This window comes from Apteryx mantelli, chromosome 5 (genome assembly GCF_036417845.1).
Source record: "Apteryx mantelli isolate bAptMan1 chromosome 5, bAptMan1.hap1, whole genome shotgun sequence".
Classification (NCBI taxonomy): domain Eukaryota; kingdom Metazoa; phylum Chordata; class Aves; order Apterygiformes; family Apterygidae; genus Apteryx; species Apteryx mantelli.
In genome coordinates this window covers 19,334,109-19,360,234 of record NC_089982.1, presented here as the reverse complement: position 1 = coordinate 19,360,234, position 26,126 = coordinate 19,334,109, and positions in this window count along the sequence as shown.

Genomic DNA, 26,126 nt, shown 5'->3' with positions numbered 1-26,126 from the left:
TACTCTTCTTAAGAAAAATCGTTGTTGAGTCTTAGACATTAGCAGTATCACAATGGCATTAAGAAGCAAAAGCATAATTGTATTTGTCACAGAAAAATGTAAGGTTTATGGTGACTGAGGTGACTTTAATTTGTGGTTTTATTGCTATGAGATATAATATACCTGGTGGCCATTTTTTTGCAGGGATTCTTACATTGTTCACTTTAAGTGTGACAGGATGTTTTCTGTTTTTTTGTTTTATAAGCCTCTAGAAGGATTAATATATTTTTAGTATTTTCTTTATTTGCGTGCATTACACTGATGCAACTGTGTTGAGACCTACGTGAACAAACATTTGTTTTCCTAGAATACACAGTAAGATACTTGGTCACTGCCAAGCTGATAACTGCAAGCAACTACTAAAGAATTCCAGTTCACAGTGGAAATTGTTTCTTTCATTTTTTCTATATAAGTTTGCTTTTCCTGCTGAGATTTTAGAAACGGACTGATGTTCCCTGTTTAAAGACTGAGCAGCAAAAACTGTGCAGCCTTATGAGAAGTAACTGCTCTGCCTGTTAATGAACGCTTAAGTAGCAAATTGTAGGGTGTGATGACTAGACCAGATGATGCAAAAGATATGCTTCAGACCTTATTTTTTATAAAGGGTGTCAGAGCAACTAAATCGGAAGAATACAGCTGAGTGGTTTTTAGTAGTTATTTTATAGTCCAAGTAATAATAATAGAGACTTTTTCCTGCTGCACAGTAAACTAAATGAAACTCTTCTAAACATTTTGCATACTTTTCCTCCACCCACACAGTAGATACTATCAGATTGCCACTGGATATCCAAGTTTAATACAGAATAGGCAAAACTCCATGACAATGAAATTCAGGTGGCTAAACAATGTTAGCAAGAATAAAAATTTAACAATATAATAAAAGCAGTTTACAGGTAATGTTTAGGCACTTGCAACAGCAAAAATTCATAGTATTCTATTCAAGGTGCTTATTAGCACAGTTCTGACTCCAAAATCAATATGAACTTTCTAACGACAGTAAGTCATAATCCCACAGATGGTAATGCTGTCCCTTTGGCTCCTCAGCCAAGCTCATAAATGTTTCAAACAGCTAGCGTACTTATCTTATCTGATAAGGTAATTCATTTTCTAGACAAAAGGAGCACAGAGAATCTAATCCGCAGGACTTCACTGAAGCATGTGAATTTGTGCCATATGGGAAGTTATTAATTCAACTGGTAAAAGCGGAGATTAACACCAGGACTGTAAAGGAGATAGCAAAGAGGACTACTAATAGTGTTGAAGTATTGAAACTATTAGGAGATTACTAGTGCAGCTCCTCAAGGGTTCAGTTTTGGAGACCATTGATTTCATTTAGTGACACTTCCACAAACAGGAACAATTTGCTAGTGAGATTGCCAACAGCATTAATGCAGCAGAGGGCTGGCGTATCCTACAGGAAAAAATTGGGTGATCTTAAGGTCAGATATAATAAAGAGGATGTAAAAGAGTAGAAAATCAGGAAGGGGATTAATACAGATTTCTACTATGACAGCTCCTCAGAAGGAGATGACAGAGGATAGAAAGAGCTGGTTACATCTTCCAAACATAGGCTAACCCTCAGCCATTTATCCCATTTAAGTATGAAAACGGCAAAAGGAATCCCTGGATGAATCTTGAGGTATTTCCAGCAGGGCCAAGCATTAGTGTCCTTGTACAAGACACTAGCAAGGTCTCATCTGGAATCCTGTGTACACTTACGGTCAGCCAAGCTCATAAAATGTTTATTTAAACCAGAACAGAGCTACCACAACAAATAAGAGAACAGAGAGTTAGGAAGTTAAAACAGCTTGGCTTCCTCAGCCTAGTTCAAAAAAAAAAAAAAAGAGAGAGAGAAAGAAAAAGGTTTAAAGGGACTTCAAATTTTTTCTGCAAGCAGTCAAAACAGTTAACACTGGCGGAGGAGAAAAGTTTTTCAGGACGTTGCTGGCACAGGCACAAATGGGTACAGGCTTGTTTCCGCCCACCGCCACGTGAGCAGCCCTCCTCCAGCTCCCAGAGGCTCAGCACTGCGCTGACACGCCAAACTTTGCCCCATCACCCACACCCTTCGAGCACAGCGCGGACCCACTACTCCCATCATCTGCAAGCTACTGAACGCCAAGAAGGGATTGCCAAAAGGAAAGGGAAAAGACATACTTTCGCAGTCCCTCCGCGGAGTGGGCTCCTGAAGAACCTTGCGTCTTGTTTCTGTTACTTACCCTTGCGCTGGCTGATGTTTACAGGTGTGACAAAAATGTAGTCACGGTCCGGGTAAGGAAGTGGTAGTGTTCCCTCTGAGAAAACTGTGAGTCCTCAGGAAATCTTCAGGGATCTGTCAAGCCTTTTCAACCTAGCTAGCATGGCCTGTGTGACAAAGCTGTGGAGCAGCCCTACTATCACAGCCGCTCTATCATCCCACTTCTTAACTTCTGGAAAAATTATGCTGCCAAGCCTAGAAAGTACAAGCTTTTTTTTTTTTTTTTTTACCATTACATCCTACGCTCTTTCATTTCCTTTTACGCTCATTCTGTTTTATTCATACTATATGTATCTAGCCCAAATACAAGGAGTTTGATTTTGCAGCCCTTTCTTATACAATATTCTGCTCTGTTAGTAGCAGCTTCAGATGCCCAAAGGATGCAGAAACAGTTCAATAGTATATGCTGCTTTTTCCACAGGAGATCCTAACACACTGGGATTTTTCCCTTATTTTCAAAACAGAACGACAAGAACAAAATATTTTCGGTGCCTTTACCCAGATGAATAAATAAATAAACAGTCTCAATATACATACTGACAGTTTAAGCCCTCATGAGAACATAAATCTAGCCCATCACTCTGGACCCCAACATACCAATATTTCATAGATGGATTTCTCACTAAAGTCATTGGGTGCTGCCAGTGCTGAAGGATAGGAAGGTACGGCAAACCAATGTCACTGGCGTGTTCAGACATTTTCATAGTTATCTGAATTGAAGTTTATTTTAAGCCAGCTGTAACATACAAATGAACTTTAAAATCAGAAGTACTCCAGAGAGTAGTGCCATACAGATCAAGAAATTTTTAAATACTGAAAGTAAACCTGAACTAAATTTAGACCTCTGACTAATTAACTAGATTAATTGCTTACAAATCAAAATACATATTAGAGGACAGCAAATAAATACTGAGTGGTGACATATAAATCAAACTGAAAAGCCATGTAGTTAAAATCAGTTCATCTTCTGTTCCATCTACTTGCCAAAGACTACTACGCTTACACTGCTATAGGTGCTAATTATGCCTGTTGGATGGTTATAACCTGTCAGCTGAAAACAAATAACTCGCTCATGTTTCACAAAGCAACCAACACAACAAAATTGCTTTTATATTCACTTTAAAAATTTAGATTCACTAGTACACTAATGCACACTGCCTAATTTACACCACTTGGGGAATGCAAAGCAGCTGTAAACCTCTCTTAGCTCACCTGGCTACAGCAAAGCAAAGAGCGAGTTTTGCAGCCCTGACTTGGGGCAAATCAGCCATAGCATACTAGAGAACCCAGCCCAGCAGCCCTTCCTACAGCATGGTTATGCTGTACGTGCACATGATCTTTCCTTACACCAAGGGAAAAAGCTTTTGTGTCTTCGAGAATCTTTACATAGCTGCGTAGTGACGAAGCTCACTAAGGAATGTATTCAGTCACAGGCTAGTTAAGATGGAAGAAACGATTGCAGAAGCACGCTCAGATCGCCCGGTGATTTTGTGAAGCATCTGGGTGCCATTAGGATGGCTTCTTTGGGTTTGATTATATTGCCAGCCAAGTGGTTTCCACATAACCTGCATTAATAAAGCTCTTCTGCCAGATAATTGTAACAAACCAGATTCAAAGTACCAAAACATGGCAATTGGTCTACTTTTTGCCCATTACACCAACCCAGTTACTGACAAGAGCATAAAAGCAAACGATGATGAAGTATCATGGCTTTATTATTTTCATTACTGCTGAGCCCGGCCCACTACTAGAGAGGACCCCACTGTGCAAGGTATGCTACTAACAGAGGAGAAACGTCTCCAGCCAGAGAACAGTGCTCTGCAGAAAACCAAAGAGGGCAGTTAATAATAATTTACTTTGGGATGAAGCAGATCCAAAGGGAGAGAGAAACTCTCCAACGATTTGAAGGAAAAGAACAAGCAAAGAAGAGGCTGTAGAAAGAAAAACGCTCTCCTAAAAGGAGAACACAAGAGGAGGAGAACAGGACCAAGGGGAAGCCTAGAATTAGCACCTAGTAACACTTCCAAACATTTTGACTTTTGTCCATTACTCCTAAACACTCTGCTACTACTTAGTTTAGCCCTGCTACTGTTTCTCTCAATGGGGCTGAGCTAGTTCCCTATATTTGGGTGAGCAGCCCTGCTGCAGGAGGGTGTAATTTCCTGTAACAGCCTCTTCAGAGCAATTCACCTTCCAGTAGGACGTTAATCAGTGTGACTAATACCGGTCACATGCAGCTCATTCTCTCTCTCTCTCTCTCATCGTGCTGCCATGGGAACAAGTGAGTGTGCAGGGTATGTTTTGTGTTAGCAGGATTTGGTTTTTCCCACCCTTGCACAGAACATACTTAACTTATGTAGAAGACAAAGTCAGTTGAAGAAACACATTTTACATTTGCAGCAGAAAATGCAGAGGCTTATTAAAGTCTTACATTCCTATGGGAGTATCTTTGAGGTTCATGCCTCACCATAAGCACAAATCGCTAAAGAAAAAAAAAACTGTTTTTGAAAATGGGTTGGCTGTTTAATTAGGAGTCACTAAATTATCTCATCCTTTATATCTCTGAGAGACTTAGACCTACAGGGATATAACAAGGGCAGACATTAATCAAGTAAAACAACCACAAGACGGTATTTTCTGTGTGCATATGTGCTAAGTGACTTGACAAGATCAAAAAAAATCTGAATTCTATTCCTCATGCGACCACTAATGGAGAGGTGTAATAGAAATGCAGCCAGTGCTGTAGAAAGGACCTCAAAGCTAGCGGAAACACTGATGGTTGCTCCCAGCAGACAAGCACACTGCTGCATCCGCAGACCCGCACCTGTGCTCTGAGCAGCCCCTGTGGCAGCACAGCGCATGCAGTGACGACCCAAGTGCCTCCAACCCCAACACCAGGGTGAGCACTTGTGCAGAATCGACACTTGTGAAGGAAGGCATGATACGCAGTCAGCCCGTCTATGGGCTGTGGTGGTACTGGCTGAGTCAGTAGGTTAGGATACTCGCTCAGGTACCATTTTGTTCTCTGTGCAACCCTCTCCCAAAAAATCTACCTCCCAGTAAGCTTTGCAGTCGCAACAGTGTTCTAGCTGTCACCAGCTAAGGACACAAGCAAGGCAAAGCATACCAAGAGAGAGGTACCAGCAACATTTTTATTAAACCAGTCGATGTAGTGGAATACCTTATCTTAGCCATTCTTTCATTTCCTGTTGTTTCCCTCTCACAGCCTGTTTTGATTTAATGCTATTCATTCAGGCAGGAGCACTTCACATAGGTAATATGAAGTTTATAAGACAGAAGATGTGCGTGTGCATGCACATGTACGTGCATGCACACTTGCCCAGTATTCCCACATCATCCATATCTGTAGTCTAGACAAAGCTATAAGAGCCAGAAGTGGGGAACAGAAGAGGAAAAAAAAGGTGAGGATTGTATCAGGGTTGCCAGAGCCTAAACCAGGGGAAAAAAACAAAGCAAAAACTTGCATGTTTCTCACTGAGCTGGGATCTGACCTTCCATCAACCCTGGTCCACAAAGACCCCAAAGGTATTAAATCACCTCTGTGGCTGGAGCCCAGCAATCAAGAGCCACAATCCCGTAAGAATTAGGTTGAGGGACTAATTTGCCTTTGGGCTGCAGAAGGGCATGCTTCAACTACAGGGTCTGAACAGTGGCCAATGCTGTGCCACAAACAGCTGTGATGAATCTACACAAGAACGAGGGGTTGCTAGCAGTAGTAGAGAGGCTTCCTGAGAATTGCTTAAAGTCCACAAAACTAACCAGCCCCCACTTCTCTGCCCCTTGGAAATGGGACAGAACAGCAGACCACACGGGGTGGGGGGGTACAGTATTAAGGCACGCTCATAAATTACTCTGAGTATGACCTTGGTTATGGAAAATGAAATTTTAAAAAATTACTTATTTTCTATTTATTTCTTTGATTTACCCTGCTGGAAAAATAAAATAGGCAGTATGATTTCCTAAACCACAAGACTTCACCACAGACCATCTCATCTTTGTGCTGGTATCCAAACACAACAGGCACAACAGGCATGGGATATACCCCTTCATCTCTTTGGGTGGTAAATTGTTACTCAGCCCATGGAAAATAAAAGGAACAGATGCAAAGAAACAAAATCACAGTCCTCAGTTTCGCAGGCTGGATGAAGCAGTCCCATCCCTGCAGCACGGCTGCTAACCCTTTAAGAGCAGATACGTGCCATGAGGGTGTTGGTGTGAGTGATTGACAACTGCACTGCAGTAAATACACATTAACACTTGGGGTTGAAAGCGGCCAGGTTGACCAGAGCTCCATAGCAAGGGATGAGTCAGCTTTGACTGGCTCCTAATTGAAGACAGCAGCGTGGCTGGACATTTTGCACCAATGTGCTGGCCACCTGTTCGCCAGGCAGCAGAACTGCTAGGAGAGAAGCTAGACATGGCTGCAGTCATCTTGAGAGGAGAACATTTTGTTTCCATCTGGGAAGGAGCACATTCGGTCTGCCGACTGAACGACTGCGGCTGAGCGCTGCCCTGGGATCTCCGGCACATTTTAGCAGAACATCATCAGAGTATAAATCCCGTTGTTATTACAGAATACGTTATCTATCAAGTATGGGAGTAGACACAAGGGATAAGGCTCTCTTGAAACCAACCTAAAAATCAAGCCAACTCGGAGCTAAAAACTAGCCATTATTACAAATTTGGCCGCTTTTGTTTTAAATAGGGCTCAAGGAACAGTAACCACCTCAGTATTTTGGTTCATTTTCATTCAAAGGCAGAAGGAATTGGACTAAATTTGACACAGTGCCTTGCTGTCTTGTTCAGCCATTTGTGGTGGGGACGTTACTGGTGACAATTTAGACTCGTTCCAGATGTGAGAGGAATGTTGCTCATTTCTAGGATTCCTGAGCTATGCAAATCCACGCGAACAGAAACTCATACCAGAGGGTGCACTATTTACCATTTTCCAGTCAACGAGGGAAGAAAAAGAAAAAGCATTTGGCATAGATAGCACCGTATACATGGTTAAGAGAAAACAAAGTTACTCATTTATTAAAGCCCTAGTCCCATACGCAGGAAAACTTAATGTTAGTGACTGCACCTACTATAATCTTTTCTTTTTGTTATGAGTTCGATTATTGTATATACTAGAAGCATTCTGTTAATGCCTCATCTTTGAAATTGCATTTTGTGTTTGATTGCATTACTGGGTTGAATTTTGAGCTTTTCTTGCCTGTCAGCAAACTTATTTGTGCACACAAACGAAGTTTCAGGTCATCCTGTTACTGTGTACAGCAAGAGTAACGTTATGAGCAAAATAAAAATACAATAGCAGACGTGTTTTTCCTTAATTACAAAATCTTATTTAACAAAAGGCATAATAAATTTATGCAGCAAAACAGTGGCAGTTTTGTAAAGGTTCCTGTTTTTACCAGCTGTGATGCTTACAAAAATGCACAACTACTAATTTCATTTTAATTTTCATGGGACACTCCCCCCCCCCCCGATTGAAATGCAGTGCTTGAAAATGATCGTGTTCCTTATATCTAAGAGCTTTTTGGAGCTTTGTGACTTTCTTCTTGTATAACTGCCATTTGACATACGTTCCAGTGATGCGATTTCTACACACACAACTGACTCTTAGATTGCTCTCCCTAATTCTTCCTTTTGCATCTCTCATTCGTCATCATCACCACCCACAGAGAAAAAGCTTCAAATCTGGGCTCTATTTGAGATAACAGTAATTTGAAGTATCAAAGAAGGATGATCCCAAGGATACTTCACTTCTGAGCTGTACACTTAATGTGTACAGATTTTCCAAATACTGTGTCTGAAACTTGTTTGAAATAGGAGAAGTGGAATGGGGACAGGGAGGAAAAGAAAGAGAAGGCCGTGAATTTTTAGCTAAGGGCAGGGAACGAAGTTTTAGCTTTACCGTATCTTAATTAAAGCTGGTAACTTTAATTAACCAGACATGGTTTGAATCCACAGACAATTCATTAGACTAAAGCTGTAGTTGGATAATAGATGGTTGAATTTTATGTGCTAATACTTAAAAGACCTTCTAGTGTACTGAGCTTAACTCCATATGAAATTTAATATTTGTGAAGATTTCCAAATGGCAACCCTCCTTTCCCTTTCTTTCCCTCCACCCCTTGGCAATTATCACAAAAACCAAGACATTCCCCAGTTAAAGTAGTATCATTTGGCTTTTGAAAGGCATCAGTAAACCTTGAAAAGGTCAGAATAATCATCATTAGCACAGACCCATCCTGGGTAAACTCTCTTACCAAACATATCTGGAAAATTTCAGGACTTTTAGAATGAAAATGTAACCAAATGCCCCAGATATATGGTTCATGCCCCTTGAAGCTACAAACTGCCGCTGACAAACCTAAGGCGAGGAACGTACAGGGCTGTTCTCTCTCACCAAACTGTAAGACGGATGTTGTAGCTGCTGTGGGAAAGCATCTGTTGTTCTAAACAGCTCAGGCATGTCAATTATCAAAAATTACTATAAAAAATTTTCAGTGAATCAGAGATCAAATTAAGGTTTATGACAGATTTCCATGAGGTCATCCAATTTTGTTTAAATTCACAAATTATCTAATTTTTATAATGTAAAACACCATTCTGAAGTACCTCCAGAACTTACTAACCTAGAATTCGAGTATTATGGGACACCTGCTTTAAACAGGTGTAATTCAGAACACCACCACTAACTCCATTGACAGTGGACTTACTGGACAGATTAAGCTGCTTCTTGTAACAAGGAGCAGAAATTCACATTAAATGACCCTGATTGAACAAGTTACTTCATCATTTGACTACTCTTTCGGTACAAGTGACAATATGGGTGAGGTATGGCAATCAGAAGGAAAGGAGAGATCAACATGCAAGGCATACTTACTCCTCCGTTCTCATCCATACATGCTAGCTATTACAAGCAGCGTACCTGTCAAAGCCCTAGAACACCCTGCAGCAGAAAGCCTTTGCTCCATCCTCCTCTCTGGTTATTCAGCAAGGTATAAGGAAGACAATGTATGGACAAAGGTCTCTAGAACATTGTTTCACACTTGCTGGGCTCAGGTGGATCAACAGTTCCCACTTACTGTACGTGAACAGTAACTAAGTTTGGGTTTTTTCTCCAGCTCTCCATCTACTGACCCCCAAAGAGTTGACACTGCCCTTCCCAACATGGTCACAGTTGCTGACTCAGTGCTTCAGAAGGGACTTCTGCCTCCTCAGTATGTTGGTGCTATTCTAAGGTAGTTCAACCATGGGAGAAATTTCTTACCTCTTCCCTTCCTTCATAGTGCTTCTACAGAAGAGACTCTGGGACAATACTTCCTGCTGCTTTCTACCTGATCCCAGCAAGTATAAGGCTACTTCTGTTTCATATTTGCCCTTGTCCTTCCCAGTCTCCAAAACACTTTTTTCCCTTTCTACAGCTTACCCGGCCTAGTTCACACCTCCCAAATTGAAGTTTTATTAATTGTGAATCTGATAAAGAAATCTGAAATTATAAGTGTCTCTAAATTCAAGATCTTGTTTTAAAGCTGCTTATGACTTTGCTAAACTGTAAACATTCAGAATGAAATTTTGCATGCTTGTTTTTAAGACACTAAAGCCCTGATTCACATTTGCTATGCAGCGGTATAATCCCAGGTAGTAGAACTAACACTAGCACAACAACAACACACATCCGATCAGAATCTATTTTCACAGACTGTATTCTTTAAAGGGTTCAGTCCCCCACCCCCATGACACACTGGACTTAATGTTTTAATAATTAGCATTAAAAAGTCTCAACCTAACAAAATACAATAAGCATGCAACTAACACAATCCACATAAAAGACAAAAAGCATTTCTTCTTTCATTAGACTGACTTTTCCTTAGATGCATTTAAAATACCACATCATAAAATGCACGTGAGGAAACCTTTTACTGCATGAATGATTAAAGTTTTCCCTTTCTTCCTTTATTTCTACAGGCAACTGAATAACCCACAAATCGCTTGGCCAAACAACCTGTTGGACTACTTCCAGGAAGCATTGAGACACCCACCAAAATATCAAAGCCTGTAATTACACTTTCATTGTATGTTCCAACTCATCCAAGTATAGTCAAGAAACATTAAAGACGACAGTCTCATCTGAATCTAATTATTACTGACAACTAGCTCAATACTGCCTATAAAATTCATCATCTTTGATTTGCTTCATTAAAGAAGGGTCTAATCAGTTCCCATGTTTCTCAAAGTATTTCTTGAAAGGGTTATAACTTAGTGGTGATGAATTCCATGTCTTGGTTTTCTTAACATTTTTGAACCCTGCTGCCCTACTAGGTTCTTTGTAGTGAGCCAAACTTTGGTTATAACTCTATCAATATAATGGCTGGTTGAGAGGGGAGGATGAAGGGAGACAAAACAAAAAAAAAAGCATTGCTAAGTTAAAAAAATGATTTTTTTTTCCAGATAATAAAGATTTTCCAGTCAAACATATTTTATGGTTTCTTTTCCCACCGAAATTTTCAGTATATTTAATAACTTTATCTCTCCTCACAAAAACTCGTATGTGAAAAAAGTATTGTTGTTCATATTCTACAGATAGGGAACATGGGCGCATAGGAAGTCTGTGGCAGAACAGGGAGTTTCAGCTAGGTCTCCAAAATACCAAGCTAGCATTCAAGCTACCGACAATCTTTTCCTATTGCTGTTCTCTAACAGCAGCTGCAATAACTCCAGGCTAACCACATTCCGGCTGAAGTTGTGCTGGAAACCAGATTAATTAAACCAATGGAAATATTGCTGAAATGATTTCCCTAACCAACACGGTCAGCTACTTTTCAGGGGATTTTTTTCCCCTGAGAGAGATACTGGACAACCTATGGAAAAAATGTATGTGATACATTTTATCTCTTACCTCTTGCACACCTTGCGAGTGTGGAGAACAGAAAAGGAGCATTCAGAATCCCATGCAACATGCACAGAGATTTATGAGCCCTTTCCGTGCACTCGTTTCTCCATGCTAGCTCAGGAATGTGCTTGCAGCGTTCAGAAGAGATTTTCAAGTGGGCTTTTTCTCTAAAACCAATCCCCAAAGCCTTAATAACATCTAGTTTCTTTTGTTTTGCTATCAATGCCTCTTCATGATCTGCTCAGTCTTTTTCTTTTATGTGAAGTAGAGGAGATCCTAGCACACAGAAGGAGATTCTTTAGCCTGAAAGGTTTTCCTGCAAGAGCTACTTGGGCCATCCCCAGTTTGACTGAGTAGGCATGTGTTCATACCATTCCCAAAATGGCATTTTCAGGACAGGCTGTCATTCCTACTCAATTTGAGTCCTGTTCAGCTGTGTTCCCAGAACAGCTTCTCATCTTCCATTTCAGAGCAGATTTCTTTAGTTCTGTTAGCAGCTGAACAACTAACTCTTCTGGTTATTTTATCTTTATGCCATCATCAGTAGGAAACAGGAATCAGTATTTCCATTTAAGGAACTGCATCTTTGTGCTATCATGTAGCACGAACTACTACTAAACACAATTAGATATCATCCTCTGGCAAAAGGCCTACTCAGTTAATATCCTCTGTGGGGGGGGAGGGGGGCATGTGTTTGAAGGAGAAGTATTTCACTGTGCTACAAATATTAATCAAGCTTTCAATGGTATCAATATTGTGTTCAAAACACAAAATGAAAAAACAGACAAAGAGCAATAATAATCAGAGGTCATACAGACCTGTGGTATTTTGCGAACCTCACTTCTCCTGTCAGTGATTGCTTCACTTAACTTTGAAGTATTTCATCTCAACAAAGCACATTTCTTGGTGAAACTGGTTCTGCAGGACAGGATCAGTGGGGATTACTCTCCCTCCTCCACTGTGAGGAAGTCTCAGCAGATCACAGGACTGCCACCATCTCCTACAGAAAACACAGGAGGTTCGCACTGTAAGAAGAGGTGGCTAATGGCAGGGTCAGCAAGGCGCGCTTGACAACCTCTAAAACACCTGGAATTGGCTGTCCTTTGGTAATTCGCATAACCCAGCTGCCCACCTTGGTCTGTATCCTGCTAACCCAGATTCCTATAACTGAGGAATGTCAAATACCTTCTTTACTAAAACTGAAGTCATACCAGAAAAGCTTCTATACTTAAGATGACACTCATATCTTTAAGGCTTTCATGTCTGAAGATAAAAAACGCAAACTAAAGCAGAACACCTTACTTCTTTCCTCATGCCGTTTTGACCCCTCACATGCTGAAGTAACCCCCCACTCCTCTCTCCCCAGCTTTCCCTCTCAGAGATCCCGGACGCCACTGTTTCTGCCATTTGCCAACTCTGTATTGTAGCCTTGCTGCCCAGTAAAGCAGTGTTGCCACTGCTTGCAGCAGCCCATAGGTTTTGCATTGCACTAATAGCGTGGGCCTCGGGACTTATCCGTCTTTGTCCACAGTTGTCTTGGCCTGCCTGTGTTTTAGCTTGCTTAGCTGTAGCAGCAATTATCTAATGACTACGAGGTGACTATTACCTACTTAGTTTTAGTTTTTGCTTGGCTTTGTATAATTCTGTGATGTAAGGCTTATATTTATGTAGTAGATAGCCATAACAAGTAGCTATTGTGTGAAGCATGAACTATCCTGGATCCTAAAACAAAACACAGCATGGGATGGCAGCAGAGGCCTTGACAGTACCGGCACAGGATGATCCCAGAGGCCCCAGGGCTATAAGCAACTGGCAACCAGAGGTCCGCTGCTGGCCATGACAGGGATGTAAGCTTGGAAGTTGGGTAAAACCAACTGCAGGAGTAACCAAGAGAACAAAGTAAAAGTTTCCAACATATGTCAAAACCACCATATACAGTAAATTTAGGTGTAATATAGTATTACAGACCAACGAAGAAAGAAGTATGACTGCAAGTGGATCCTAACGTGAGGAGGAGGAAAACATCAATATCAACATCATATTCCTCCCAAGGAAAGGCTCAGGATACTTGGGATGCTGACAACTCACCATAAATCTGCCTTTCTGCCAAGACTGGAATCACTAACCTTAGGACCCAAAAGACTACTGGAAGGGTAAGTAAAGGGGTAGATACTAGTAGATTTGTGTATGTATCATTTTGGCTGTATGTAATCTGAATGGTAAGTGTCAGTATTGTTGCAACTGGAATAGTAATATTTTGATTAAACTATTACGACTTTAATTGTACTAACAGTAAATTCTTGACTTTGCATATAAGGTGTGCTCTTTTTGCCTGTAACAAGATTTCAAGTGTAGCAAATTGGTGAGAATTCAAAAAACCTATTCTGCTACTGGGATACAACAAATAAATAACAGTAACATGCTCACTGGTTCTTCAAACTCAGATTAATTGCTGCTTGCAGAAGGGCTGAAAGCCCTTTTTTCTTCGAAAAAGTCAGAGTTTAATAGGAAACTTTGTAAAGAACATGATACTTACAGGAGTAAAACTCTGTTGGCACCAACCTCTTTGCTACTTTATGGCCTCAAAAATGGTCAAATTTCTAAAGAAACGGATTTCAAACCAATACAAAACACCAACTCAAACAGCACTCAAACCTTAAGCAGATGACACACATCACAGAGCACCATTAACATATGTTATTCATAAACTATACTACTACCAGCTTACATTTGGAGAGGTTTATGATATGTTCTACACGGAGTTATCTTGTCTTAAGGTATCATACACATGGATCACAGTAACAAGATCCACACCTAAGAGAAACCATCAGTCTCCCAGCCAGCTTCGATTCTGAGCAATGGTAAAGAAATAATAGTCTTTCCAATACATTCAAGGTACAGCAGAAATGGCCCCAATAATTCCTCAAGGCTGCATGCCCAAACAAGTGTCATGGCCTCAAAGGAAGAGATCAGCCTCATCCCCTACCTGTGGCTTTTTTGCATCAGCTTTGTTTTGTTTGGACTAGATATCATTATTAGCTTTTCCATCCCCCAGTATCCTTTAAACAGGGTGGGCAGTCATCCAGAACAGCCACTGAGAAGTTATATCAGCAACAGAATCTGGCCAGACTTAGCACCTCAAAAGTGAAATCCTGGTCAGTAATTCAAAGGAGATTTGCTGTTTTGCCTGGATTTTACACCACACATCAGATGCTCCCAATTAAAAAGTCTCAAAACAGTGGAATTCCTGCAGTTGTGTGATTGGCAGAAAGAATAAAGAAGCTGGGCCCATAAATAAGGAGGTTTGTTGAAGAGAAAAAAAAAAAAAGAAAACATGGATCTATAATCCCTCATCTAGCATGAGTTTAGCTTCTGATTTCAGAGAAGTCGTCCTAAATTCGGGTTTTTTTAGATTAAGACTATTAATTGCAGAATCAAATTCTCTGAAGATCACTCATTTTGCCTTTACCCTGTATTTTATTGTTGGAATAAGACACAGCAAATTTTGCCAAGGTAAAATCCTGTGTAATATAGCTGCTCTAGGGATGGCAAGAGGCTGTATAAATTCTCCCAAAGGAAAGGATTTGTATTTTTGTAGAACTATAAATATAAAGCAAATGGAATCACTTAAGAGCCGCTATTTGCCCCGTTGGTTCTTGTTCATCTTGTAAACTAAATGCAATAAAAGAACAAAGACTATTTTCCATTTTTAAGGATTGTTTCTCCATCAGAGCTGCTCAAATGCAGTTTAGTTTCCAGTTGGTGAATTCATATTGCAGAAATTTCTGTTCTGCACCACTATATTTGATGCACTTCCTCTATTTTTCAAAAATGCAGTATCATGTCAATGCTTGATGCTATAACTTTAATGCAAGGCAAAGCCCTGAACTCTGCCTACAAACCAGCTCAGGGAAAGCCAATAAAATGTCCTTAGAAATTTGCTCGAGAAAAAATTAAAATAATTTATATACTCCCTTATGGGAATTTTGGGGAAATATTTAAAAACAGCAAGTATGGTGAAGAAGTTTAGCATGCATTCAATAGTACATTCTTAATTTACCTGAGCCAGCAGATATTTTCAAAGCAAACCAAAAACCTATATGACAAATAATTTAGTAGGGCCACTGAGTGCTTTCTACCTGGATAAAAAGGAAAGTGAAGTTATTTATTTATGTACCGAGTTGTGGTTCTGGTATGCTGAGCATGGGTTTCGATTTTTCAGACTTTAACTAGGGTTCTTTGCAATGAGAACTTGGTTATTTCAGGCCATTGTATTTAAGAATACCTGTAAAAAGTTCTCAGACCCTATCTTAGTTCTTTTTTCTATGTATGGGGACAAAGTGAAAGTTAAAGATTGAGTTAATAACGTTATAATACTTCAGAAGTAACCTGTCATTTCTGAAAAAAAACCCAAAACCCAGCAAACATTAACCTTACAGTTCACTCTCCTTGGTTCTCCTGCCTTGTTTGTACTCAGGACATGTATTGATAGCAATGGACAGTCTTTATAGAGAGGAGGTAGAAAATATGCAAGAGCAATCCATCATGCAGATCTGGGGGAAAAGAAAATTTTACTACTAATGAGCATTTTACATAAAACACATTTTCCTCTCTACAGATCAGAACACATCCAGTCCCTGTTCTTGAGAAATATCTGTCCCAGTGAATATAGAGGAAAACACACCCCAGATTCATCCTCACTGTCACACACAAATCTTCCTTGGTCCAGTTGTTAGAAACAATGGTGATGAAGTTTAGCAAAATGAAGTCTTGAATGTGACTTTACATATAACCAGTCAGGAAGACTTTTGTTGCGAGTTCCACTTTATCCCTTCCTAAGCTTGCACATCAATCTACATAACATAATGAACAAGTTTGAGCAATCTGAATCACGTATGTTAAATGAGAAGCAGGAAGATTTCCACAACATGCACCACTGGACATTGTACATTTATACACTTTTTAAAAGCTACATATAGTGGTACACCTTTCCCAGATGTACTTTGATAAAGGAAAAGAATTTTGGATCCTATTAGTTGCAGAAAAATATTGCAACCTCTTTTTAACAGTTTGTTGTGACCTCTCATAAATCAGACCAGTGTTGTTTGGCAGCCAATGAAAACAGCTGTATAGAAGACAAAGAAATTAGTCCACACTGACATGCAAAGATGATTAAAATCAAGTTCAGACATCAATAATTGATCCCGGGTGTCCCTCTTTTCTTTGACCCATAGCTGTCAGTTGTCACTGATGCAGTTAGTTAGAAAGCTTTGCTTTTTTTTTTTTCTCAAGGTGATTTGGCAAGTTTTTAAAAGCTTTGGAGAGTCAAATCTAGGAAACCATGCAATAAATATCATTTGTGTAGAAGCCATAACAATTAGATTCTTTTTCCAAGAATCTTAAATCATTTGACCTGAAGCATTAAGACCATAAAAACAGTGATGGCTTGGGGATAAATGTTGCTGGCACTTTTTCTTTGGATGCTAGCCATAAGACCAAAGATTTTTGTGACCAGTTTTGGAACAGGCATTGCAGGTATGTTGTAAAGGCAGCAAATATGCTTTGACCATTCACATACTATGCATAGATGCAAATACTTTAAGAGGACAAGCTTTTTTCTTTACATAAAGCATAGACAGCTTCACAGTCACAGGACAGTAATGACTGAGTTCTCCAGTTGAGAACCACTATGGGTCCACAACAGACTTAGTTCTTGGGCTTGCTTATTTATCTTTACTGTTGCTCCTTATTTTAAAAATTAGATCAACATGTTATATGCATGGGCTACCGATACCCACAGTTGAAATTTCAAAGGGCAACCCCCAAACAGCATATGGGGATGGGAGAAGAGGAGAAAAACTATAAGGGGGGGCTCTGCTTTTGAGTCAGCAAAGACCCAGGAATGAGCAAGGACTGCTTTCAGTATGGTGGTTTGTATCAGTAAAGAGTTATAAACTGATTAATAAAACAACAGTAAAAATGTTACTGGACATTACAGAAAAAAAGTACAGATTACCTGCCAATTAAGAACTGTTAGTATCGTCTCACCTTGCTTTTATTATACACACTTAGATGAAGATTGCTGACACCTAGACAGCGATATTAACTCAGGATCACATTTGTTCTGTTAAGCAAACAGAACTTTTTCATGCACATAATACACTTGCACTCTATTTGTCAGACAGGAATAGGATAGAGAAACACTGTTTTAAATACTTATTTGCTAAGGCATGACAAGGACTGTACCAAGATAGAAAGGAGAATGGTTACTATTAAAGGCCTTGTTACTTAAAGGTATTCTGTTTAAAAAGGGTTTGCTTATAAGATGTTTGATCTCCATCCTCTGTCCTGCTACCAAGCTCTAGTTCTGAATTCATGCTTTCCCATTTTCTCTGGAGGGTGTGCAGACATAAACAATAATTTTGAGATAATGTATTTATACACTGCATATCTGTATATGCTGAGCTGAACATTTTTGTTTAGTTTTGGATTTGATTTGTTTTTTAAAGACTATATTACACTATTTACAGACTAGATATATCAGCATGAATCTATTCTGGGTAGAGTTTTTTTTTCCAGGGCTCCGGTGTGGAAGCAAGCATACCCAACACAAGGCTAAGCAGTGCCGCTCTCTTGTTGTGAAGATATGTTGCTTTGCAGTAACCGTAAGCCTGAAATGAATTTACCAGCCCATCATGTGCAAATGGCTGATTTCTTACTTGCTTCAAAGTGGAGGCACAGGAGCAACATTTCTCATGAGTTGTTTAATGCTGGAGTTGCTTTCTCAGCAGGTCTCAACTAAAGAATTTGAAAGCTTAGAACTGAGCCCTTCCCCTAGCCTCTCCTCAATTCCTGGCTTTTCTTTTTTGCTCTAACCCTCACTCTAATACAACAATATACATATACAAACTGAAATCTGAAAGCTTACAAGAGCACAACTGTGGAGCTCCCATGATTGTCATCACCCTCTCAGCCTGCTTTTCACTTGTATATCCTATCCCTCCCTTTACCTGCTTGCCTCTTCTATTTAGGCTGTCAAACTCTCCAGGGAATAGAATGAATGCCTTTCTCTTAAGCATATAAAGCGATTAGCAAAATTCGCAGCTCTGGTATCCCATCAGACAGATCATCACCAGGATGCCACCACACTTATTAAGTATCAAAATAAAGGTCCTTGTTATAACAGAGAAAAAACCACAGGGGTCAGCACTTTTGCAGTTAACAACTGACCCAGCAAAGCGATCCACAGGGTGGACCCTTGTGCCGAGGCAGGTCTCAGTTTTGCTTTGCAGTGAATCCTCTATGCAGGGCATGTTCTCAATCTGTAACTTAAAATCAGAGTTTGTAGAAATAAGCTTTAAAAGTTTGTTCTCCTTTATGTTGAAGTCTTAGGCCTTCTTCATATAAGAAAAGCCTGCATGTAGAAAGAGACATCAAGAGAGACAAAAATGACTGCCCTCAAAAAGCAGTGGCACTGCAGTAAGGCTACAGCCACATCACACTTTACTTGTTACCTTACCAATTGAGGCAATTTGTGGACTTTCCTATTTTTCCTAGAATTCTTCACAGAAAACCTGCAACCTACTATGCCTGGGAACAGCAGACTGTAACCAGCCAAAATAAAAGTCTAATAATGGTACAAATTAACAACCAAAGGCAAAAAAACCAAAGCTTCTAAGCACCAAAAAGTCATATTCATTTATTAAAGGTACTTAAAATACTTGGTAAACACTGAGAAGAAAAGAGAATTTTTGTTGATAGGTGAACATTAATACTTCTGACACTTCCTTTTCCCCCAAGGTCACATGCCAGACTGCTACACAAGCACTCCAGAAAACAGTAGCGGAGAAGCCTTGCTATAGGAAGCATTTTGTTACATCCTTGGGCACCGTGGCTTATACAGAAAAGAGACGTGTATTTCTTAATGAAAATACTCAGTTGCTCTTGCAGTGAAGGACTAAGTGCACGGGAATTTAAACTCACTGCCTCCTAACTTCACGGCCATAACTGTCCTGCGAGGTTCCAGGTTCTTCTGCTTTTCAATATCTAGCTGGAATGTCATACTAAAGAGAAAATTTCCATGAGCTAATTAAAATCTTACTGGAAATCAGCTTTTTACAGACTTCTTAAGTTTAAAAGCAGAGGCATTCAAAATGATGGCATGTTTTTGACTCTTGGAAAACATACAGTCTTTTCCTCTACCAGCTCTCATCATTGTGCATAGAAAGGTCCCCTGCAATTATCATAAAATTAGATTAAGGCCATGATCTTTCTACTGCGATCAAAGTAGCTGCAGATGTTGAAATTATGGGGCAAGGACCGCAAAAAGAGGGTCAGGGTAAAATAATTACAACAGCACTGTCAAGTAAACCAGGTTATTAGTAACTAACATAATTATGTTATCTGCTTTCAAGATACTATCATTTGTATCTGATTTGATTTACTTCTGGTTAACCTTACAAAAGGGAATATCCTAGGTGTCCTAGAAACATTTCTCACCATTTTGGCCTTTGGAAAGAATCAGCCAAACAAATATTTCTTTTTTAAGGTCATATTTTTCTGAACAATATTATCTAAAACAGACCATTCATAACCTTTACAGCCCTCTGTATTATTATCTGAGAGATTCTCATTATGCTTTTCAGTAACTGAGGGCAGGATTTTTCCAGAAGCACCACTAGAGTTCACGTTAGCTTTTTTTAAGCCTAGAGAATGCCTGCAACACAGCATGGAAGTATTTAACATGCACAGAAGAATTAGGTAAGACTATTTTACCCTTTTTCCTTTTTAGTGCCTAATTGTTTTCAAACTCCTGACAAAGTTAATTAGACAAAAAAAAATTTTTTTTTTAATTTGTACTGGCATTTGAAAATCTGAAGGCCCTGTTCTTAATTTCCTTCATTCTTTCATGCAATAATAGTTTTGGTTAAGCCTCCGGATACATGGTAAATTGGACAGAGTTTGTAGCCCTACTTCTTAATAGCTTTTCTTGTAAAAATGTCCCATTTGAATAAATACAATAGGTCCCTTTAGTGCATAAGGTATTTGGAGGGGAAATCACGGAGCAGAAATTGACTGAAACTTTGAGAGAAGATTCGTAGCTTTGGAGAAAAGAAAAAGTTCTCTCGGTGCTCTGCTCAACTCCCCCGTGATACACCACAATCACTCAAATCCACCAAGGTGCACATGCAGACAGCAAAGCAATGCTAGTTCCCTTTCCTTTTGGATCGGTATACTTGGGAGGTAATTAACTTTTGAGCATTATAGCTAGATAAGTGACTGAAGACATTACATGCTTTTTTAGAATAGAAGTGGTTAGCAGAACAGGCGAAGAATGAGAAACAGCTTCCCATAACTAGCAAAGAGAGAAGGTAGATAGTAACATACACTCCTGACCACACTCAAATGCTTAGAAGTTCATCTGAAATTTGAGTTTTCAGAGAACTACAGGAGCTGAATCTTATTGCAGTTCCAAATGAATCTCTAACTATTTTTAATTGTTATGCTAATGCAGACAACATTAATATATTAAGTTTAAAAAAGAAAAGGTATTATATGTCATAAGTCATAAGAACATCCTCATTCTCTTGGGCACTGTCCCCGCAGAGGATACCATAAATTTTTGCAACCCCCGAACTGATAGAACACAGCTTTTTCCCCACTTTTAATTTCTGTTCTCTGCTTCTAATGACTCTTTTCCTATCCCACCCCATAAGTTCCTTTGACTCTCCAGTCTGCCTAATTAAGCCCTTACTCATCTCCTTTGCTTTTGCACTTTACAGATGTCCATACAGCTGTTGATCCACTTAGTTTCTGGCAGTAGTGCTGCACCCGAAGAGGTTACTGTCTCCCAGAGCTCATTGCTGCTGCAGGTTACCCTCCTGCTGAATGCCCTGTAGGAGCGTTCCTGAGCTACTTTCAATCAAAACGAGGCAGGTTACCAAAGACACGCAATTTAAACTAATTAACCTAGCCGCAAGCCTTTTTGCGAAACCAGGTGTGGGGTCACCCACATGGCCAGCTCAGCTGGCAGATATGAGAAGATGAAAACCCCTAGGAGGAAGGATGCGATGAGCAGCTGGTAACCACTGCACTTCCTCTTCCAGCTGCATTCACAGCCCACCCTCCCTCATAATGAACAGTCCTGATCCCCCTCGTAACCTGTTGTGATCCCACTTGCTGAGGGTTATGTTTTCTTCTGCAGACTAACTGAACACGTAATTGTCACTAGCAGGCTGAAATCTGAGAAGAGAAGCTCCAGTACGACTCTTCCTTACACTCTGTCCCAATAGCTCTCACTAGTCTCTGAGGACCTCCTCTGGCTACAGCTTGGCATTTGTAGGTCACCCATTTTGTCCCCATGCCTGTACCGTCAACACCATTTGCTCGTTCCTCTTTCTGACTGTGTCTCCTCCCCAGCTTTCCATAACTGCATTCTGGTCCTCTTCCTGTCGAAGTGCCCCAGTGCTGTTCCAGCTAAACTGCTCTGCGTAAATGAGCTCATTTGGGTGTCTTCACAGAGCAGTGTGCAGTCACTCTCTGCGACCACCCCCTCCAGCTTGTTCAATTAGACTGAGAATAATTTGAGCTGAGATTTATGTTTAAGGCACTTGTAAAATACCAGCTGTTCTGAGGTCCGTAATTACCAGGCATCCCTGACGCATTCACATGCCTACACAGACTGAAATACCCTTTGCAAATAGACTCATTACGTTCTCTGGTGAACCACTGCAACATTGTATTTTATTCCTTAAGTGCCTTAGTACTTGAATTCACTATTCTTCCAAAAAATAAAAAAATAAAAAAATAAATCCTTGATTAAAAATCTTTTTTTCCTACTCCCTTTTTTCCATTTATAAACCCCCTTATTTTTGCCTCTGTACAAAAACTATATAAACATCCCAAAGTGTGCCCCAGAAGTGTCATCATCCAATAAAGTTCCACATGTGCAAAAAAACAGCCCTAAAACAGAGTTTCTTTACTGACAAAATTATAGCCGGCAAGAGGAAACCAAAGGTAATTATGTACAACTTATGAATACTGTTACTAGCCACTGAAGGAGAGTCCAGGGCATATTTCAGAAGTTTGAGAATAAAATCTCCTGGCCAGTATTATAATAGCATTCCCAAGCACGTCCAAAACAAATTTTTATTTCATTTTGAGGAAGCACTATGACTGTGCCTCCTCAAGTCCCATTACAGGACTCTCAGAAACAAAATGTCTGTGAAAACCTTTCCTGCTGTGGCTGAGGGGAGGAAAGACCTGGAGCACATCTGTGCGACACAAGGGCTGGGAAGAAACCCCTGCAGGGCGAGCAACCAGGAGAAGGAAGAGGTCTTTGGTGTGTTTTGAGTTAGCACAGGTGTAGTAGCATCAGTTCCTAGGAGGATTTATGTCTTCATACATGTGAAACCAAGATCCTGAGGAATCAAACTTAATTGTCAAACTCTGTAGCAAAGGTCTCTGTTCAACAAAACACAGTGACGTAACCACATACGTTTTAGATATGGTAAAGGAAGGCAGCGCATGGCCTAATTCTTTGCTAAACCAAAGCCAAAATAAGAAGGTTATCCTTCGCAACACATTTCTGATGCATCTTTTTTCTTCTAAGCCCGCGACCAGAAGCAAGGACTAACACTTCGACAGAAAAACAGTCTTAAAGCTTTAAGACACTATCCTCAGACTAGACATCTTACCAGTAGAGGAAAATCAAGTGTCCTCAAACTGGACTTGCTGAGAAAGCAATCAAGATGTGATGAACAACCTGCTCTAAAGTCAAAGATTATAGTGCTTTAAAGCTAAACCCTGTTCATACCAACATGAATTGTTTCAGCTACAGGACCAAGAAGTCTAAATCCTTTCTCCAAGTTTGCTCCCCTGTTCAAAGCAGCACCGAAAATAGGAAACCACAGGTGTTGCTGTTCCTCAGGGATAAAACTCCCAAGCATAAGAATATAGACCAAGTACACATTAGCAAGTAGTGCAGCGTACTAGAAACAGAACTGTAGAGTGAAACAGCTGGTGCTGAGGATGAGATATCCCCACCACTAGATCTTTGGGGGGGGGGGGGCTACTTCAGACTAGCAGTAGTCTGGTCCCATGAGCTCAATGCCCACTAGCAGGTTGGAGTGCATTTTTTGATTTAATCGTGGCTGAAAGAAATCCAGTTCTCATACTCCCCGTCTGCTCCACACAACACCAATACATGGTAAGCGGGAATGAGCAGGGGATGAGTTTCAAAGTGCACTAATACACTAGTGCAAATGTAGTTGCTAAACATGTTAATACATTAACCTAAACCTTCTTCAGGGTTTCAAATCTTCAGGCCACAAGATATTCAACTTTCTTCTCTGATTACTGGCCATCCTGGCAGATCTATGGATTTCAATGATAACTTCAGGAGTGGCTTAGCTCTGAAAACAAAGCCACTTTTTTCAGCTATCTAGTTTTAGGACCCTCTATCTGATAACCTTTTTTATACGTTTTAAGAAATAGAGAAGTGTAGCTGAGGTGAAGAGACACAGCAAGACTATTCCAGATGGCCAGAGCTGTAGGGGAAGGAAACTGGATAACACTGGTGCATTCCAGACCCCACTAAGAAGAAATTAAAATGAATAATTTAATGATAAATTATGAGTGAAGTATGTGGCACAAATACTAACCACACACAGTGTACTTTGTGAAGCCGTCTGTCTCTGAAAGAATAGCTTTGTAGACACAAGACAGCATCAGTTTATTTAGGGAAGATGGGAACACTGTAGGGAATAGGCATCCTACAGAGTTGAAGAAATTGTCCAGTGTTGTGAAAAACAGAAAATTATTCCTGACTTATAACAGCACACTAAATAATAAAGACATTAAAATTTTATGGCACTCCTAGGGATGGATGGAAACCCATTTCAACAGCAGATTTAATTCTCCCCCGTTATAAAATATCAAGATTTACACAAACTTGGGGAAGAGAGAAAGCCAAGGAGCTATACAAGAAGCATCACAGCACAGTACAGCATTAATTAATAAATTATGGAAGTGTCCTGAGACTCCAAAAATGTAGGCAGAAGTATTAATGTCAGTAAGAGTATTTTTGGAAGGGATACCTATGTGACTTCAGAATGATGTGTTTCTAAGCTTTGGAATGAGACTTCCACATGTCAACAGTAAAAATGAAAAATAAGTTTTCACTTTAAAGTTGCCTTGCTAGGCAAGTGCCTGTGTTTTAGACCTTGTTATAGGAGGAAGAACCTTCTTTTTGAACATTTTAGGGATGTACAACAGTAAGCATAGGCAGTCCTTGAGACTATAGTTTCCTATCCCTTGATAAAGGTTATACAGCAGTATCAGACATGAAGACTGTACTGGCATGTGTCTTGAACAGGGAGTCTGAAAGCACAGTGCTCCTGTCAGCCCTTCCTAAGACTCAAGTACTTGTGGTCAAACACTTCCTGACACAAACACGCAACTTTCCAGATTTCCACTGTTCTGGCATGTGTACACAGCAATGAGGAGGACACAGCCTTGGAGGCCCACACTGGCCAAGGGGGGAAGCAAAGAAACAACCCAGAAACATGCCTAATGCCTGGCTCAGGAACAGGGTTATCAGCAGGGTTCCCGCTTCAGCTATTTTTACAGCAATGAAGAGGCTGAGATGAACCAACGGTGGCCTAAGCACAAGGTGCCCAGGTTATTTGTTATCAGAAAATATAATGAGCCAGGAAGCAAGGACCTAACTAACACCACACACTTCATATTAGGAGTTAAGGCTGAACTGCTCATTCTGTGTATGCGCAATGGGTAGGAAGGGGCCAAGACACAATGTAGGGTACAGACCTGGGAGTGGTGGCAGACAGACTCTAGCACCTAAAGAAATGAAACCCTTGCTACAATGCTGAGATCTCACTGAGGCTTCCCCCCACACACCCCAGCGTTACTTTTCTTGCTTGAAATTACATGCTTCTTCAAGGCATCCAGAAGACTCCATGATCCAGCCATTGCCCTCAAAGTGTCACACATACCACCCCAGTATCAAACTTTTATTTTGGTAAAAAAAGTCTTAGTGTTAGCAATGTCACTTTTAAGGCAGAACATTTTAAGCAGAACACTTTTCCAAATACATAGAATATTATACAAATGATACCATTGGCATAAAGGGATATAAATATGAAGCATTAATAGTGACTTTAAGAATGAAAAGCCTGATGAAGTCAGGGCATGTGTAGTTTACAAGGTTGTCAGCCGTGCAAGAAAACGCCTATGTAGGATTATGTTGACAAATAAAGTTGCATGCAGTATTAAAGATAAGTGACTTTCTCCTTATTTTACTTTCCTTTTTTAGAACAGGTTTTATCTGGATCCAGTGCATCTGTCAATAATTTTCTAAACTAAGTTGACTTCCACAGCTTCAGATAAGGAAGGATAAGTGAACAACAAGCACATTAAAAACAAAACAAAAAAACCCAAACCAAAAAAACCCACAACAGGTTAACTTGACACAGACTGAATATTACTCCACTTTGCAAACACTCAAAGCTTGTTGGTTTTTCCATGTAATTTACTTTCAGAAATGGCTGTACTATTCTGGCATCAGTTTATTCAAAATGTCTGCTTCAGCATGGGAAGGTAATCCTTTTGGCTGCCTTCTGTTATTGTCTATGCTAAACAAACTTCTACAGATATTTTATGACTTTGCAGAGACTTCTGCAACTCTGAAGGAGGATCTCAAATTTGGAAACAGACTTGTGCTGGTAGGAAGGAAGTAATGTCACTGGATAGCATGCCGTGTCTCTCTTGAATACTGTTTTCCACTCTGCATACAAACAGAATGATGATTATAGAACTTGCTACTGTAATAGCTTAATCTAGCTAGCAACAGCACCAACTACTCACTAGCACAGGCTTCAGTGCATGTTC